The 12,390-nt window shown below is 40.8% G+C and overlaps 1 protein-coding gene across 1 annotated transcript in view; it reads right to left on the bottom strand.

Annotated features, from left to right (window-relative positions):
- LMO1 (LIM domain only 1) overlaps positions 1–11,727 on the bottom strand; it is a 99,846-nt gene extending 88,119 nt beyond the window's left edge. The window contains exon 1 of the mRNA XM_006018226.3: positions 11,709–11,727. The gene's annotated coding sequence lies outside the window, so the exon portion shown is untranslated. The remainder of the gene's footprint in view (positions 1–11,708) is intronic.
- Positions 11,728–12,390: the final 663 nt, after the last annotated feature.

Below are 12,390 nucleotides of genomic sequence, written 5' to 3'. Positions count from 1 at the left end.
GGAACAATAACAAAAAAAGAGAATCTGGACAGGTCTAACAGACACTGAAATCAACCATTATTGTACTCAGTTTCCAACAGGACTTGTGGTTTCCAAGTTACCCAGATTTTACTTCCAGGTGAAGCACCCTTAAAACGTAGTAATTGATTTTCCTAAGTTAAGTTTTTCTTTCTAGATACATTTATTGTTAGTGTCCTCAATGTGCACAGAAGTATTGAAGATTTTCTTTTTCTTTCCCCAGGCGATGCATGAGCCGATCCATTAATCCATTTGGCTTTATATATCAGGAAACTAATATTAGCTTTGCTCACATACTAGCTTTTATTTAGGCTTTCCCTTCTCCAGTGTCTGGCCTTTTTGTAGTTTTATTCAGGCTGGTTCCTCTTGACGGGACACAGACAATTTTTGTTAGATTTGGGGGGAAACATGCCAAATGCTCATCGCCTGGGATTTTCCCTTCTCCCCAATTCTACATCATCAAATTCACCCATGGTCAGGACAACCATGATTAAACTGGCTCATTTGGCAACTCTACCCATTATCTTTAAAGCACACCTTGTACATATAACTTAAAGCCAAGGCAAAAAAACCCCCAACAAAAACCCAGTAAGTTTGTTGCCAAGCAAGCTTAACTGAAGTACACTCATTGCTTGCAAGTATAAATATGACTTGGAACATAATGTTGTGTTCCATTAGTGCAGTTTGGTTTTTTTAGGAGCATGAGGATAAAAATGCCTTCAGCTTTATAACACAACAAACCCTGTTAATTTTCTGTCCTTTAATTTCTGCCACGTGGTATATACTGTACCCACAGGAACTTGACCTGTCTAACTCAATGAATCTTTTTTTGAAAGAACACAAAGATCAAGAAAGACCAAAGTTGGAGAAAAAAAAATTCACATCAAAATACTTCAGAAATGTTAAACTTTAAGGGCCTAATTCTTTCCCCACTGTAGCCGAAGGAAACTTTGCGTCACAATGGCAGTAGGTGCAGGGCCCAACATGCAGCCTTATTGTGATTTTGTTAGGGAGGTGGGTAGACTTCTGTCTAAGGATGCTTTTAGGAAAATGTAGATGTTTGGTTACCATAAGCTCAAGGTCACTATGGAGAATGCAAAGGGTGATGCGGTGAGAAACTGAGGAAAAGGGCTAAACTGTGAAATGAATATTGATTTTGGTATCATCTCTCTGGATGTGATGTTGAATTCAGAAAGACTGTGGTCACTAGGGAGAAGAGAGAGAAGAGGAAGCAAGAGGCAAAAGACAAATCCAAGTGTGTGGGGGAGCTCACACCATTACAGCCAAACATAAAACATTGAATAATTCCCATATAAACGTTTTACCATTTAAAATCTATGGTGTAATGTAATTGTAGGGATTTATGTGGACTTTACATGTTTACCTTTTATATGACAAAAAATGAACTACTATGTAAAGTCTAGAGATGAATAATTTTTATAGTACAGTGGAGCACTATTTTGGTTGTTTCTCCAGTTGTGTGTATTCAATATAGGTTCAGAAAAGAAAGTGTTTTCAGGTTTGGATAAATATTCAAAGGCCAGGCTGGCAATCTCACAAGGATAGACTTCGTTGAGAATTTTTCCATATTATTATTATTTGTATTACAGAAACACCTAGCAGCCTCATTCTACCAAATGCTATAGAAATACATTAGAGAGTTCCTACCCAGAGAATTTACATTCTAGTAGACAGCATAGACAAAGGGAAGGAAGGGAAAGCATACCAGGTAGCACACCAGGTTAAATGACGCGCTCCAGGGCACCCAGTACAGTCAGTAGCAGAACCAGGAATTGGACTCATGTCTTGCAACTCCCATTCCAGCACTGCTTAACTACTAAACCATACCACCTCCTTGTCCAGTCAGGATTAGTAAATCCAGTTGCTAAAATACTCATCGCTGCCAGCTTGCTATTTAACAGTATTAAAATACTGTGCTGGCATCTCCAGGGCCCCACAAGGGGTTAAAACAGAAAAAATATACTGCAGAACAAAAGTAAAATAATAAGGGGCAGCCCCCATACCAAAGAACTACAATTTAAATAGCAATGCAAGTCAGAATGAGGCAGAGGTCCAGGGGAAGGCAATGGTTTACACCAGGCCAAGGGTTGTCAGCCAGGGGTATGTGTAACCCCAGGGGTACTTGAGAAGGCTGGGGTGGGTATGCGCAGGTGAGCAGGGACGAAGCATCACCTGCACAGCAGCATGGGATGGTACATGGTATCACCCACCTGGCTGGATGCGGGGGGCAGGGGAAGCTCGCATATGGCGGCTGCTCCCGCTCCACATTCAGCCATACGCCACTGCCACCCCGCCACTCCGCATTCAGCTGTCAGGGGTACACTGATCCAAAAAGGTTGAAAACCCCTGGTTTACACTATTAAAGAACATAATGAATGCACGGAAGATGGCACATTTAGCATTGCCCATCTTAGTTTCAGGGTTTACTAATACTGAGTTTGACTTCGTAACATCACTAATGTTGCTTCAGCAGGGTATTTGGTATTTATTTTTCTAGATTTTTTTCCTTAAGGGGGTGGGGGAGGAAGAAGATCCATCATTTTAATAGTAAGTGATCCTACTGCAGGAGCTATCAGACCCATTGCACAGACCTCTACCATTTCTAATGCATCATTGCTGAGTGAATGAGATTTGTATTTGCCATATTTTATACCTTGCTTTCTCAGAAATAAACTGGAAAGCCTTCCCACTGCTACCTCCATAAAATAGGGTGTACAGATGAAGCTTTGATTTATAATGGGCTGTGGCATGTGCAACATCACCATCACTAGTCAATGGGAGAGAGATTCCTAATTCAGGGCACCTTTCCCTAGGTCAAAGCAGAGATGAGAAGCAGCAAGAGGAAATACTATGTCTAAGGCTTGTCAGGAGGTTTATTAGGGCATGTGAGCGCACACAGTACAGATGAGAAATTCAGGAAAGTAACAAAGGAGTTTCTAAGAAGTTCTACAGCACCAGCACAGAGACAGATTCTCAGAGATGTAATTCTTGGTGTAGTTTCATGGATTCAACAAAAAGGACCTCTCTGAGCCCACAGACATTTTTCCCGCTGCACTTCTCATTTCTGCTGCCATTCACAGAGGCTACAGAGAAGTTTTTAAAAGGGTCAGGACGTTTATTTAATCAGAGTAACTTTTTTCAAAAACTCATCTCCTTGAAAATAGTTGACTCATTCTTGATCAAAAAAAGGCTGTAGGAGAGACCACCAAAATGTAAAGATTCAACCCATCTTGTTAAAGTTGTAAAAATTGGAAAGTGTTAAGCAACCTTGGGATGGGGCTTTCTACTCCTATTAATGAAGTTGCTTGTTTTTTTGTGGGGGGGTGGGAAGTCCAATTTTTCATAAAAACCGTGTGCTAAGACTACAAGCATGTTTGGGGCTCTCAGGGCCAGAAGGGTCCATCTACATGGATTCATTTGCAGAAGCGGAGTCCTCTTACCTCCCATACTTCTTTTAATATTTCAGAAAAGGAGCCGTTTATAGAGATAGTTGTGTTTGAACTGCACTTTCTAAGTACTAAGCCTTAAACCTGCAGATAAGTAATTTTGCGCACACAGTCACACTGATTTACTTGTGCATAAGGATCTGATCCTTGGTTAGTATATGACTTTACAAACAGGAATACAGACATGTTATCCATGAGGATAAAAATCCACTCCACTCAGATTACAGCGCATGCAGACAACAGCAAATTAAAAAGGTGCTAACTCGGACTGTACCGATTTCTGATTGAATGTTTTTGTGCTAGAAATGCTGACAGGTTGAAAGCAATGCATTTCATGGAAGAGTGTCCATCTTGATGAAATTTTATTTAGCAAAAAAAAAAACCCGGAATGGAGCATTCTGATGAGGTCAAAGACCTTTTTGGAACAGAACCTTTCAGCTTTCCATTTCAAAACAACTTTGATCCGTTTATTTTATTTTATTTTTAATAAACATTTTAGAATTGGAACAAGACAATTAGATTAACCCTCAATAATTATCCCTCTTCCCTGGAATTTCATTTCATGAGAAATTTTAAAAGTGTTGCAGCAGAATTCACCACCAAATGGAATACCAAGTTCTGCCCACTAGATTAGCTGAAAGCAAAATTACCTTCACAAGTGTCCACTTCAGAGTTTCTTCAATATTCCTCATTAATATCTGATTAGATTGACCACCACTCTGATCTGTTATTGCAACTCTGTTATCCTGTAAAAAAAACTTTTTTATACCTCTCCCATTAATTTTTTAAATGTGTATCAACTATAGCCTCAAATTAGTACAGCACTTAACCACCTGCTTAAGTGCTATGGACTTCAATGAGACCCAAGCACCTGTTTAAATAGTCCACTGAATGTGAAAGCCTGTTTATATTGTAGAAACAATCAAACTGTTTAGCGTTACAAGGTGTGCTTGAAATAAGTCATGTAAATATTTTTGTTGACTGTGGGTTATTTTTAGATGAAAATAATATTTGTGTTCAAAATACTATATTCCTTTTGATACCAAGAAAAGAAGAGCTGAAAGATAACTTCATAAAAGAACAGCCTCTGGAGAAGATGAGATCCCTACTACTGTAACAGAAGGTGGGCATTTTAGTCATTAGGCTATGCAATCTAAAGTAACCTAGGGGATTAAGGTGCAGGTATTGCAGATATTAAGCTAGTTACAAGACAGCTTTGGTGCTGTTCTCTAAATGGCACCAAATGTTATAATGTTAAAAGGAAAACAATTTTATAAAAACAGTAAAAAGCTAGAGTTCAGTTTGCTGCCTTCTTCATAACAAGTTCCACGCAATTTATCATGGATTTGCTTCCCATCCACATATGCAGCATCCCAGTCGCAGTGGAATCCCCCTATAGATCTCCTTTCCCTCAAAACCCTCTTGTAGTCAGCTATCCCATTTGCTTCTTACCTGGCTGGTAAACTAGTTATTTTGACTGTTACTAGAACACACATAGGTTGTGCCCAGTCCAGTGAAATTACAGTCCATTTACCAGATAAATTATTCATTTTCAGTAGTCCAAGCTCCCTAAATAAATCCACCCCGGGGGGGGGGGGGGGGGGGGGGGGTTAACATGTAAGAAAAAGAGAGAGTGAGCCTAGTAAGCTCAAACGGAAGCATTCGATAGATATGTTTGCCCCATCCCTCTGCATCATGAGGTTTTGGAGTTATTTTTAATTTATCTTCTGATTGTTTTAAGCTTTTACCATTCATTGTTTACCTCATTTCCCCCTCTACAATCTGATGCTGGTTAAGAACAGAATGCCACAATGCCAATGTCACTTGATGGCTTTTGCCATCAAGTGAGCCGTTTCTAATTTGGCTGGGGTTGCTACCATGATTCCCAAGCTAAGTGTATGGAAGTTAATTATTTATGAATTCCATCAAAAACTAGCCAGAAGATGCTCCTTTTTTAGTTAACTTTAGAAAAAGGATTTGGGGAGAGAGATGAGAGTCAAAACACCCAAGATTGGGTATATGTCAGGTTGATAGAGTTTACTTGGAGTGTGTCACTTCCTCTCCTCCAGGTTTATTTTCCAAAGCAAATATTTAAAGAAATGGCAGAGTTCCCTGATTACCCAAAATTTAAATACAGAAAGGTCTTAAAATTTTCCATTACAAATTGAGCTCTGTTGTTGGTGTAGTGTCATATTGCCACTTATATTGAGTGGGCCTGATGTTACTTGGCCTTTCTTTACCAGCTCATACTCCAAACTTCACTGGGTACCCTAATGGTTTCTTGGCAGATTGCCCTTACTCTGCAATTTCACTTTTGGGGACTCATGTAGATGGTGGTGGGAAAACAAACCCAAATAAACCACTTCTGCTTCCACTGGCATCCACACAATCACCTCAACTGCATTACAGAGGAAACCACGGTATTGTTCTAGTCACACATGGATCTTAAGGGTTTCTTGTCGACTCCACTGTTCAGATCATGGCTCATCTCATTGTACATGATATCAAGTAGAGAGTGAAAAGTCACAGTCCTGTGTCGAACAAGAATGTGAGATTGCTGGATAAATGAGCCAGAGCCACCAAAATCACGCTTCAGACTCAGAGACGGAATACATTATTGCTGTTTATTATTTATACTGCAGTAGTACATAGGAGCCCCTGTCATAGACATATCATACAAACTCAAAACAAAGACAGCGTCTACCCAAGGACAGAATCCTTTTCTTCCCCTCCCTGATGCCAGGAGGAGAAATTTTGCCATGGGTGTAGAAAAGGAAAAAACAAAACAAAAAAAAAATAGGACAACCAATCAAGCCCAAGTGCAACCCCACTGTCATGGTGAAACATCTTTGAGACCTCATAATGCAGCCACCATTGCAATGATAACAGATTATGCAGCAAATACTATGTGGTTCCCTTCATCAGTGTTGATGTAGATGCATCTTTCTCTCTCTCTTCAAGTCTTCATGACCATGTTCTAAAAACTAAGAAATGGAATTCTGCTGGTCTGTGTCTACTAGCATAACAGCTTGTAGGCTCACAGAATAGATGCATCCCAAATGCTGAATACAGGACAAGAAGAACAACTCACTCTATTTACTCCATCATTGGTAGTGAGGGGCTAGTGCACTGGACTTTATTTTGCATGGCTTTTTATGGTGTAATGGTATCTGAATCTGAAAGTAATAGTAATGTTCTTTTGATCCACTAGCCTGTGTGGGAGAGGGGAAATGCATCCCTCGGAAAGTGAGGAGGTGTAAACATTTTTACCCCTTCTGTAAAATATACCAGATTTCCTCCCACATCTAGAGGTGGGGAGATGCTCATTGCAGAGAAAAATTAATGAAGACCTTCTGATGAAAACAGGCAGGTGGAAGCTTTAGTGAAGGCATACATTATGGTGCACGTCTTGCCAGCGTTTCTGAATGAATAATATGTGCACTCAGATGAGAATAATATTGATTGAGGTCTGTGGGGAATGGTCTCTAGGAAAGATTTTTATTCTGGGAACAGAGCCCTTTTTTGGAAGATTTTGATCTCTTCCTCCTGCAACCTGTCTCCTCCCCTCTCTTTGTATTTCCCAAATCTACTGCCAGCCAAAAAATGAAAAGTCTGCCCTGCATCTAATGTATCTATCAGATCCAGAAAGGAATTCATATACCAGTACTAAGAGTGGCTGCACCATTCTCCATAGCTGGTAGAGGGCACAGCAGTGTATAATTAGGACTGGATTACTGTATTCAGAACTGGAGCAGAGAGCAGATGTCATGCATTAATATTGGCATTCGATTCCACACAGTTTCCCTGTCATGTTTGTAAAACCAGCTTCCCATCCTTTCATGGATCTAGCTTTACATTCACCTTCTCAGGTTTTTGTAATACAAGCAGGAAAGGATCAGTAGTAACATAAAAGCACATATAGGGGGAAAAGGTCTTGATACTCTTTATGATTTCATGCAGGTACAGTCCATTTCATTCTTGATTTCAGGGGTGTTAAAGTAAAGATGAATTTGGCCCATATGTTCCACTGGGCAATGGTTCTAATAGAAGAGTTACATATACTTGCTATAACACTATAATGTTGCGTTAAGATAAGCACACACACGCACACCAAGGAATAATTCATCATTCCAAGTACAGGGTATCAGTTATTATCCATAGCAGATATCAGGGGTGCATATGCTCTCCACTACATACTTAACAATTCTCCACCTGCTTCTCACCATACAAAAGACTTCAAGTCTAGTGCCATCTAAGTTCCATAGAAAGAAACAAATACCTGACTGGGATGGTTTAAAAATATGTAGTTAGCCATATTCACCTGAAGTTAGAAGGCATGACAGTGTGGCATATTATAGTGCAACTCATTCAGAGCTTTCTAGCTTCTGACAAAACAGGCTGTGGCCCATGAAAGCTCGGACCCCTCTGAATGAGTTAGTTTACATGATGCCACACTGCTCTGCTTTCTGGGCTGACTTAGTCAAGAATGACCCTGTCTTGAGCAGGGGGTTGGACTAGATCAGCAGTCAGCAACCTTTTAAAGCTGTGAGTCGGATTGACCCAGTTCATATCTAGGTGAGCAGGCTGATGCTTGGACCCAGCTGCTTTTCCCTGTGGTGTCATGGGGAGAAAAACTGCTGTGAAAGCCCCCTGCTGCTGAATGCCACCAAAGCCTCACATTCGTACGCTAGATCCAAATGGCTCTGCAGGCTGAATCTGGTCCACAGGCCATAGTTTACCAGCCCCTGGACAAGATGATCTACTGATCATCCCGCCTCACTTCTTCATAAATCTGTGGTTCAGTACAACCTTACAAAGGCTTATATCAAGAGTTTTGTGCCCTAGTACATTCTCACTCTAAGAAGATCACAGCAACCAAAGCAGAAATGAGCAGATGTGCTTTGTCAACCTCAGACTGCCCCTACCAACCGAATCCAATCCTGAGATAAAGTCAGACAGTCCCCATTATGATGTGCTGCCAACCAGAGGGGAGCTGCAGCTCAGAGAACTAGGTGGCTCTATGCTACCTTTGCAGCCCAGTGGAGGTAGATATGAACCTTACCGTATGATGCTTTTAGTATCTAAAAGGTTCTTGCTGCCATATGGGATAACTGTAACACAATGTCTCAGGCATTCCCTTCCTACCCCTGACCTAATCTGTAAAGGGTACAGTATTTTATTGGCCCTACAGTATGCAGGGAAATGCACTAAACCCAGCAAGAAATCCAGCTGGCCAGATGTGCAACCCTTCAAACACTAGCTGTTGTATATAAAGGACAGCACACAACCTAGCACTTTTATCACAGCTTTAGGTCAATGGACATCCAAAGACTAACCACAGTCCCCCAGCTGTAGAGACCTTTTTGACATAGAAACTTGTTATCCTCTTCAGAGGGCGCATCTACATGTGCCCCGGACTGCGCATTTGGTACTGCAGAGTCCAAGCAGCACACAATTATTTTTAGATGCTATGTCACCACAGTGACAAGCTATGGCAACGTAGCATCTCATTTGCCCAGACAGTCCATAAGGGACCATACCAATACTTGTTGATAGGGAAAATACCTGGTGAGATTCATGGCTTATCTTTCCTTTACTGTCCACCCAGGTCACTTTCACTCTAGTATCCAATCTGAATTGTGGGGATCAAGCAAGTGCCCTCTATGTCTACAGCAGGATGAATCTTAATGGTCTCCCTTTCTTGTAGAATGTTCCCTGCACAAAAACATACTATGAATAGCATTTTCTATGGTGCCATCCATTGGAAACAGCTCACTCTATCCTTTGACACTCAGAATATAGGAACTTAGCTAAGGAACACAGGCTTAATAGATCAATAAATCTATAAAACTGTGGAACATCAGCAAAGAGTCCCCCATGCTAGATGTAGTTTTAGTTTGTTGGATACAAAGAAAGGTAAGTAGCAGCTCAGGTAATACTGAATCTGTAGGTCTGCCACTTTTCTTTTCTTTATAAAATGGAGTCCACTATAAATAGGTTCTAATAGTAAGGATTTTAAAGATGCTATTTCAAAGTTGATATTATAGCAAACTATTGGATTTCCTCCCCTAATCACTAACGGAGACATTGACTGAACGAGAAAGTAATCAGGATATGCCATTCCATAGAGCCATATTCTTTTGATCTGTCAACAAATGACAAAGGCATGTCCACACAAACCCTGAGACAGGAATACATCCTTGAGTAAAATCCTGGTGCCTGCCACAGCTTTCTTCAAGCAGATGAGAAACTTGCTCAGTCTAAAAAGGCACAATGCACAATAAAGCTGTGTCCACAGTAAAGTACTGTGTCCAGTTCTGGGCACCACACTTCAACAAGGACATGGACAAGCTTGAGAGAGTCCAGAAAAGCGCCACCTGTATGATCAGTCTTACACAGCACACCATATGAGGAAAGGCCGAGGGGCCTGGGAATCTCCAGCCTGAGGAAAAGAAGGCTGAGAGGGGACCTGGTAGCAGCTTACCACTACACTCGGGGAGTAAATTAAGGGCTTGGTGAGCAACTGTTCACCAGGGCAGCCAAGGGGAAAACCAGGAGTAATAGCCACAAACTCCTGGAAGATCTATTCGGGCTCAACATCAGGAAAAACGTCTTCACTGCCAGGGTGTCCAGACTGTGGAATAAGCTCTCTCCAGAGGTGGTGCAATCACCTACCCTGGAAATCTTCAAGAGGAGACTAGATGGTCACCTTGCTGGGGTCACTTGACCCCCAGTTATCTTTCCTGCTTGGTGCAGGGGCCTGGACCCAATGATCTTTCGAGGTCCCTTCTGGCCTTACAGTCTATGAAAAACTGGCTAAAACATTGTATCGCTCTGCCTAGAGCAGCCTGGTTCTAGAGAAGTTGTTAGAAATAGTCAAACTCATGTGTTGGTTTTGGATAATTACTAGTTCAGGTCCACTCAGAACCACTCCCCCGCAAAGGTCAAGGTTGGGGAAACCTGGAAAGAGATTCTGGATCATTTCCATTATCGGCAAGGCTTCACTCACCCTTCCACTTATTTTTTTGCATTGTTCAGATTGCTTCAGTCAAAACCGGTTTTCTCACCACCTTGTTGCAGATAAGATCAATTTAGGCAGTCATATTCTTGTTTCTAGCAATTTGTTTTCCAGACAGTGGCAGGACTCTCTACAGAAATCTTGAACAGGAACAGGGCCCTTCAAGTAGTTCAGTAGAGACCAGCTGGGGCAGTCTTTACAATAAGGTACTTTCTTGAATCAGATGCTCAGATGAATATTTTCCCCTCTTTGTTTTTATCTACATTTCTGTATAGCACCTGAAAGGTACAGTGAGAGACACAGAGAAAAACTGACCATATATGTAACAAGGCCTTGCATAGACTGTAGCATTCAACTAACATTACAGAAGTGACAAACACAGAAAAACAGTGGAGCTACTGACAAACACTTTCACCCTACTGTGGTGTGGAAGTAGTCAGACCTCCTCAGGTAGCCCACTAATAACTACATCAGTTTGAAATAAACATTTTTGTTTTCAGTAAAGCTACTATGCCAAACAGCTGCTGGGATCAAGATACCACTTAAGAAGATTGAGCTCCAACTTTGAAGCATTTCAGAATAGATTTAATAGTGGAGCCTTTAAAAATAAAGCACAGAGCTTAAACTGTTCTGCCTGATGCCTTAAATGTGGATTCACTCTACAACACCCTTGCAAATGATCTATAATGCTTTGCATTGCTAGTATATCAAATTTGCATAAATATACCTCAAATATTTATAGTTGATAGATATAAATGTGCATTTAAAAGGTGAATATCAGAAGTACATTATATACCAAGCTCTTACACAGCCTCTAATGAATTCAAATAATCACACCATAGCTTATTAAATTAAACATTAGATGGATAAAATATAGCTTACCATCAACTCTAAGCACTAAAAGACTCTTAGAGGGGACTGTTCCTGCCAAAAAGACAGTAGCAGAGAACAAAAGCACTCAGTTGAAATGTTGCTCTAACATTAGTGCCACGGGATGACTAACAGTAATGTATAGAATATTTTTTAGAATGGGAGTTTTTGGAAAACTCTTCATGAGTACATGAATGCTTGTATTATGCATCTCTCTAATTTAGTTAGTCTAGAAGGTGCACATCTACCCTGCCTACTATTCCATTCCGGGTTTTGTCCTGTAACTCTGCAAGCTAAGCACAAGGAAGAAAAGGAGCATCAAAGATCCAACTCACAGTTTAAATGGGTCCCATCAGCAGCAAGAGATAATTCCTTATTTCTTCCAGCTGCTTGTTGGCTGATATAAAGTTGAGGGGGAGGGGGAAGGAGAGACTGAGAGCTTAGAAATCCCACCACCAACAAAAAACACATCTCAGTGGTTTCTGATAACTCTTTCCAAATGAGAATCTAGTTACTAAACAGCAGTAAAGGCAGCTGTGTAGTTTGGAGAAAATTTCTGGGGTCAATCCCAATGAAAAGCTGTTTTATGTCTACAAAGTCTAGGCAAGAAAGATAGTGATCAAAGATTTTAAGCAGCGCAAAGATCTTACCCAGAGTGGTATGATATTCAGGATCAATTAAATGTCATCTTAAGTATTTAACGGAACCATTTTTGTGTGAGGAACAGTTAAGTGGAAGGTGCCAAACAAAACTTACATTTAAAATTTGTCATTGAGTTAATCTCGAGAGATTATGATTTTGACAGTGGGTTCAGAAAGCTTCCAGTACCACAGGCTCTGCTAAGTCTGCTTCAGGAGCACTACAGAAAGCCAAAGAAAGAAGATACACAGGGGAAATTCACCAGTCTCAAGAGCAAATAAGTGCAAATAACAACAAAATTGTTGCAATTAAGTCCAAAATAATGCAGGTGGCATCACATGAGGGGGTCTTAGCCAAATGATTCACAGCAAGAGCATT

The sequence above is a fragment of the Alligator sinensis genome, unplaced genomic scaffold (genome assembly GCF_000455745.1).
Source record: "Alligator sinensis unplaced genomic scaffold, ASM45574v1 scaffold502_1, whole genome shotgun sequence".
NCBI classification, from domain to species: domain Eukaryota; kingdom Metazoa; phylum Chordata; order Crocodylia; family Alligatoridae; genus Alligator; species Alligator sinensis.
This window is presented reverse-complemented; position numbering and strand designations above follow the sequence as displayed.